The sequence below is a fragment of the Phalangium opilio genome, unplaced genomic scaffold (genome assembly GCF_054372755.1).
Source record: "Phalangium opilio isolate 3A_F unplaced genomic scaffold, DU_Popi_V2 ptg000093l_1, whole genome shotgun sequence".
Lineage (NCBI taxonomy): Eukaryota > Metazoa > Arthropoda > Arachnida > Opiliones > Phalangiidae > Phalangium > Phalangium opilio.
In genome coordinates, this window is record NW_028324198.1 from 2,622,484 (window position 1) to 2,628,722 (window position 6,239).

The window sequence follows — 6,239 nt, forward strand, 5'->3', positions numbered from 1 at the left end:
AAATGACGTCGGATATTCTTTCCCTCCCTGACAAACGCCCTCTCCCTATTGGTCCTTTTCCAAATTATTGTTAATTAGCTTGTTTATTGTCAACTCCTAGAAATGTTAGGTTTGCGGAAACTATTATAATCAATATTTTCATGGTGGTGGCTGACCAACGCGAAGAAGTATCCCAGTTCCCAGATGTACCGAATTATTATGAAACTGAACTGAACCAATCCATTATGAAAAAGTCCGCGCGTATACAGTTTTTTCAACAAATATAATTTCTTGGAGGTTAATCATATGATAATTAAATACATTTGAGTTGCGGAAACTATTTTAATCAATGTTTTCATTGCTTTCATCATCCATATCAACAGAGTTTATCGGAAGGATTTCTGTGTTAGGGTTAAGCGGGTTATAAAGTTCCCCAGCCATTTTAAAAAAGGTTATGGTTGGATCTATTGATTTGGTCCTACACATCTTCATGAACATATATTTGGCCAAATGTGATGGGAAGTAATTTTTATTTCTAATGGACAAAAACAAAATGAGTTAACGATATAATAAGGACGTGAGCCATATCCATCCACTGTAAAGTTATAAAATAACCTTGTTCCTGGATCCATTGAAGCCTTGGCGGCTCTCCAGGAGGACTCGTTTCTATTGGTATGGATTTTTGTTGCATCGACAACATCAACAAATTGCACCGAATAGTTAACCTTCAAATGTTTATAACCTTCAGATTCGAGGCAATCATAAGCCTTCCAAAAATCAGAAACAATAGTTGTTCCGGGTAATATCCATTCCTTTATAACAGCCAAAAGAGTTTCAGCATCCCTTTTCTCTACAGGGACCATAAAAAACCCCACCAGTTCCTTCTTCATAGCCACCAAATACCTTTAAATTTCTATAAATATATAACCTAACCTAACCTAATCTAGCCTTAAGGGAATGACATTACCCACTGGCCGTTGACTTTATGCCCGCGATGGTACTTTCGTTTGCCAAACTTTGACTCATCAATTTGCACTACAATACCTTCGACTCCTATTTTCTCTTTCTTAAGAATCATCGAATCGTAAACAACTTCTCGACAAAACGATGACCAATAGTTCTAGAAGAACTAATGCCAACTTGTTTCCCTGAAAATATAACCATGCAGCGGTTTCGCCTGGGGCATTCTGTTGCAACCTAACCAAATCTAACCTAACCTAATCTAACCAAACCTAACCAAACCTAACCTAATCTAATCTAACCTAACCAAACCTAACCAAACCTAATCTAACCTAACCTAACCTAACCTAACCTTAAAAAACTCGTGGCCATATTCTGCTCAATCATATTAACGTGCAGCAGAATACAGCCACAGGCCAAACCTAATGTGGATCTACTCTGAAACTAACCTACCTATAATATGAGTTGCCACATTATCTACCCAAAAATTAACAAATCCTAAGATTTGAAATAGCGTCAAATGAGACCCAACGAAAAATGCGCCTTTTCTTATAGAAATGTCAGTGTGACATCTTGTCGCTTTTTGTTTTTTTGGGGATCTTTCCTATTTACGAGGCCGCCTTCTATAGTGGGATTTTTTTTAATAGGATAGTAGTAATAATAGAAGTATTTTTCCTAAATCAAAAAGCTAGACCGATGACGGAGAAAATACTATTTGGAAATGGCGGAAATTTATGGCTATTCAGCAATATTTTGGAAAAGGCGGAAATTTATGGTTAGTCAGCATTATTTTGGAAAAGGCGGAAACTTATGGTTAGTAAGCAATATTTTGGAAAAGGCGGAAACTTATGGTTAGTCAGCAATATTTTGGAAAAGGCGGAAATTTATGGCTATTCAGCAATATTTGGAATAGGCGGAAACTTATGGTTAGTCAGTAATATTTTGGAATAGGCGGAAACTTATGGTTAGTCAGCAATATTTTGAAAAAGGCGGAAACTTATGGTTAGTCAGAATTATTTTGGAAAAGGCGGAAACTTATGGTTAGTCAGCAATATTTTGGAAAAGGCGGAAACTTATGGTTAGTCAGCAATATTTTGGAAAAGGCGGAAACTTATGGTTAGTCAGCAATATTTTGGAAAAGGCGGAAATTTATGGCTATTCAGCAATATTTTGGAAAAGGCGGAAATTTATGGTTAGTCAACATTATTTTGGAAAAGGCGGAAACTTATGGTTAGTCAGAATTATTTTGGAAAAGGCGGAAACTTATGGTTAGTCAGCATTATTTTGGAAAAGGCGGAAACTTATGGTTAGTCAGCATTATTTTGGAAAAGGCGGAAATTTATGGCTATTCAGCAATATTTTGGAAAAGGCGGAAACTTATGGTTAGTCAGCAATATTTTGGAAAAGGCGGAAACTTATGGTTAGTCAGCAATATTTTGGAAAAGGCGGAAATTTATGGCTATTCAGCAATATTTTGGAAAAGGCGGAAATTTATGGCTATCCAGCAATATTTTGGAAAAGGCGGAAATTTATGGCTATTCAGCAATATTTTGGAAAAGGCGGAAATTTATGGCTATCCAGCAATATTTTGGAAAAGGCGGAAATTTATGGCTATTCAGCAATATTTTGGAAAAGGCGGAAATTTATGGCTATTCAGCAATATTTTGGAAAAGGCGGAAATTTATGGTTAGTCGGCAATTCATACTATTTTCTCCATCATAGGTTCCGCTTTTCTTCGTAGGGGGAATACTACTATTTTTACTACTATCCTACTAAAAAAATTTACACTGTGGAAAACGGCCTCTAAAATAGGAATGACCCAAAGGGGATCCAATGATGTTATCATGTATAGCGTATTTACCTTTTTGACCTTTGCTTTAATTTGAGGGCATTGGAACATTTAGGACACTTATAATGCGGTTCCTCTGGAATAAGGCCCCATGACTGGAGTTGAGTCATGAAATTCTCACTTCGCGATATATCGTAAATTTTTATCAAATTTAATGACTCGGTCATTTTCGCGTTTGGGTTTATTCCTTATATCAGTGAAAATTAGGCTTAACTAATTCAAAGAATATGCGCGGCCTTTTTCATAATGGATTGGTTCAGTTCAGTTTCATAATAATTCGGTACATCTGAGAACTGGGATACTTCTTCGCGTTGGTCAGCCACCACCATGAAAATATTGATTATAATAGTTTCCGCAAACCTAACATTTCTTGGAGTTGACAATAAACAAGCTAATTAACAATAATTTGGAAAAGGACCAATATTTTGAGGTAAAAAACATACAAAATTTCGTAATATTTTAGAAAAAGTGATATTTATGCAGTTGATAAGCCTTGGCAATAACAAAAACAGGCGCACATTTAGGCGCTCATGGAATAAGGGAACAAGAGGGAATAAATTGCAAAAAACATGGAAAATATTGATGTAAGTTAGTTTCCGCACCTTAAATTTAATTAATTATCATATAATTAACCTCCCAGAAAAGATATTTATTGAAAAAACTGTATTTAAAATACGCGAGCTAAAGTAAAGTTTAGCCACCTCGACGTCATCTTGGATTTGCGACAGGAAAGCTCCAAGTCCAGCGTCGCTAGCATCCGTTGTCAGGATACAAGGCAACTTAGGGTTGTAAGCCGCTAAAGGAGGTGCCATGCAGATCGCATCCTTGATGGCCTGGAACGCTTCCTGCTGTTCTTTCTTCCCCTGGAACGGAACATCTTTCTTCTTGAGATGGTTTAACGGGGCAACGATTTTGGAATACTGCGGGATGAATCGTGAGTGCCTTCCCGCCATGCCCAGAAATCTTTGGATTTCTTTCACGTTCTTTGGGACGGGAAAGTCTACTATAGCCCTAGTCTTGGAGGGATCAATATGAATCCCTCGTTCATTTACTATATGCCCTAACACGGTCGCTTCGCTTTGCGCAAAGCGACATTTCTTCGTCTGAAGCGTAAGTCCCGCTTCAGACAGTCGGTGAAAGACATATTCCAAGGCTTGTAAATGGTCAGCCCAAGTACTGGACGGAATGACGATGTCATCCAGATAGACACAGATGGAAAAGTGATGTCCATCCCTGAAGACTTCGTCGATGAGTCGTTGAAACGACGACGGCGCATTGCATAGACTGAACGGAAGTACCTCGAACTCGTACTTCCCCGCGTGCGTGATAAAAGCGGTCTTCGCTTTCGCCTGCGGATGGAGGTCTATCTGCCAATAGCCGCTCTTTAAGTCCAGTGCTGTGATGAACTTTCGGGCACCCATTTTTTCCTAATAGTTCTTCTATTCGCGGAAGCGGATACGGATCTTTCACGGTCACTTTATTTAAAGAGCGACAGTCGACGCAGAAACGTATCTTTCCGCATTTCTGGTGGACAAGTACCACTGGCGACAAGTAAGGACTAACGGATGGTTTCACGATTCCGTCGCGGATCATTTCGTGAATATGATCTTCAATTATCCGTTTTTTCTCGTCGCTAACACGATACGCGCGTTGACTAACGGGAACATCGGTGGTAGTATGTATCTCGTGGTAGACTAAGTTAGTACGTCCTGCTTTTTCCGAAAACTGTTTTGGAAATCGTAATAATAAAGTTTTTAAGTCTTCCTTCTGTTAAGGACTCAGTGTAGGCGACGCGACAGCTTGTTCAATATCCTCGATAATCTGAGGGGTTGGAGTCTTTAATCCCGGGAGATTAAGCACGAATGGAAAAGTTGTTCCGTCAATCTGACAAGTTTTTGTACCAAAGTCCAAAACGGCACGATGTTTATACAGGAAATTCTTTCCCAGAATAAAGTCGTTTGGTAGTAATGGAACTACGTGAAATTCCTGCTTTAGTTTCAACTGTCCTAAGCGGAAGTCTATTCGCGCGCGTCCCTTCGTGAAGGTATAACGTCCATCGCCTAACACGTTGAGTCTCTTCTTCTTCCGGAAGTACTAAGTCTGGTTTCAAAGTTCTGACTAAATTACGCCACTGATATAAGCTGATAAAACATGCATCAGCGCCTGAATCTAGTCTAGTCGCGAAAGTCTTATGCGAATACACGGCTTCTATGGCCACGGGAGGATCAACCTCACAGCGGCGCACATCCATAGAGCCAATTTCCACAAGGGGCTTTATTTTCTTCGCGCGGCGGGAAGACGATCCCCTTTTTGTCTTCCCGCTTTCGCGTTTTCCGAAGCCTGTCTTTGCGCAACTTCTTGTTTGTCCGGACAGGTTCCAATTTATTTCCAATTTTCCAATTTTTATTTCCAATTTCCAATTCATGATTACATTAGTTTCGTTTCGCAATTGAGCTTCTAGTATCGTTGGTTAATAAAATTTTTGGAAAAATGACCTCCGTTACCGGGAATTGAATCTGGGCCATCTATATGAGAGCCAGATATCCTAGCCACTAGACCATATCGAAATCGGTTTGCTTTTCACAATTGAGCTCCTGGTATCGTTCATTAATAAATGACCTACGATACCGGGAATTGAACCCGGTCTTTATTTGTGAAAGCCAGATATCCTAGCCACTAGACCATATCGGATCCGTTCGCCTTTTCATAATTGAGCTCCGAGTATCGTTGATTTATAAAATTTTTATAAAACTAACCTCCGATACCGGGAATTGAACCCGGGTCATCTGGGTGAGCGCCAGATATCCTAGCCACTAGATCATATCGGACCCGTTTGGTTTGTCACAATTAAGCTCCTAGTATCGTTAACTAATAAAATTTTGAGAAAACTGACCTCCGATACCGGGAATTAAACCCGGGCATTCTGGGTGAAAGCCAGATATCCTAGCCACTAGACCATATCGGTAAGGCTTGGGTTTTCACAATTGAGCTCCTAGTACCGTTGATTAATAAAATGGAAGTTTGGAAATTTTTGGATCACATTATTCTTTTAGGTAAAAATCGCACTGCGTAAACTTGGTGTTCATTTTTCGCGGCATATTAGCTAAACAATACTTGCGTTATCACTTAAAAACTTAACGAGACTTAGTTAAGAGCACAACAGTACGATTTTCAGTCGTCTGCACTCAGTAGCAGGAAAATATAAGGTTTCGCCATCTATGGCGAAAAATATTTGAACATCCCAGAGATCCTCGAACGCTGAACTATTTTCCTGAAATATAACGTCATAAAGGAGAGCGCTGATTTGTCGCCCAAAAGCGCCAGAGAGAAAACGAGAAATTGTTTTGTAAATATCATAACACACGCTGCGGAAGGCTTTCTCGCCCTAGAGTTCCTGACCTTTTATCCTATTTATTTTTGCTATTACTAGTCCAGCTCCAATATAGCTAGC

General features: G+C 39.4%; 1 non-coding gene across 1 annotated transcript; it reads right to left on the reverse strand.

Moving 5' to 3' along the window:
- Positions 1-5,544: 5,544 nt before the first annotated feature.
- On the reverse strand, positions 5,545-5,616 carry TRNAE-CUC (transfer RNA glutamic acid (anticodon CUC)). Its single transcript has one exon. It is a non-coding gene; the product is annotated as a tRNA-Glu (tRNA).
- Positions 5,617-6,239: the final 623 nt, after the last annotated feature.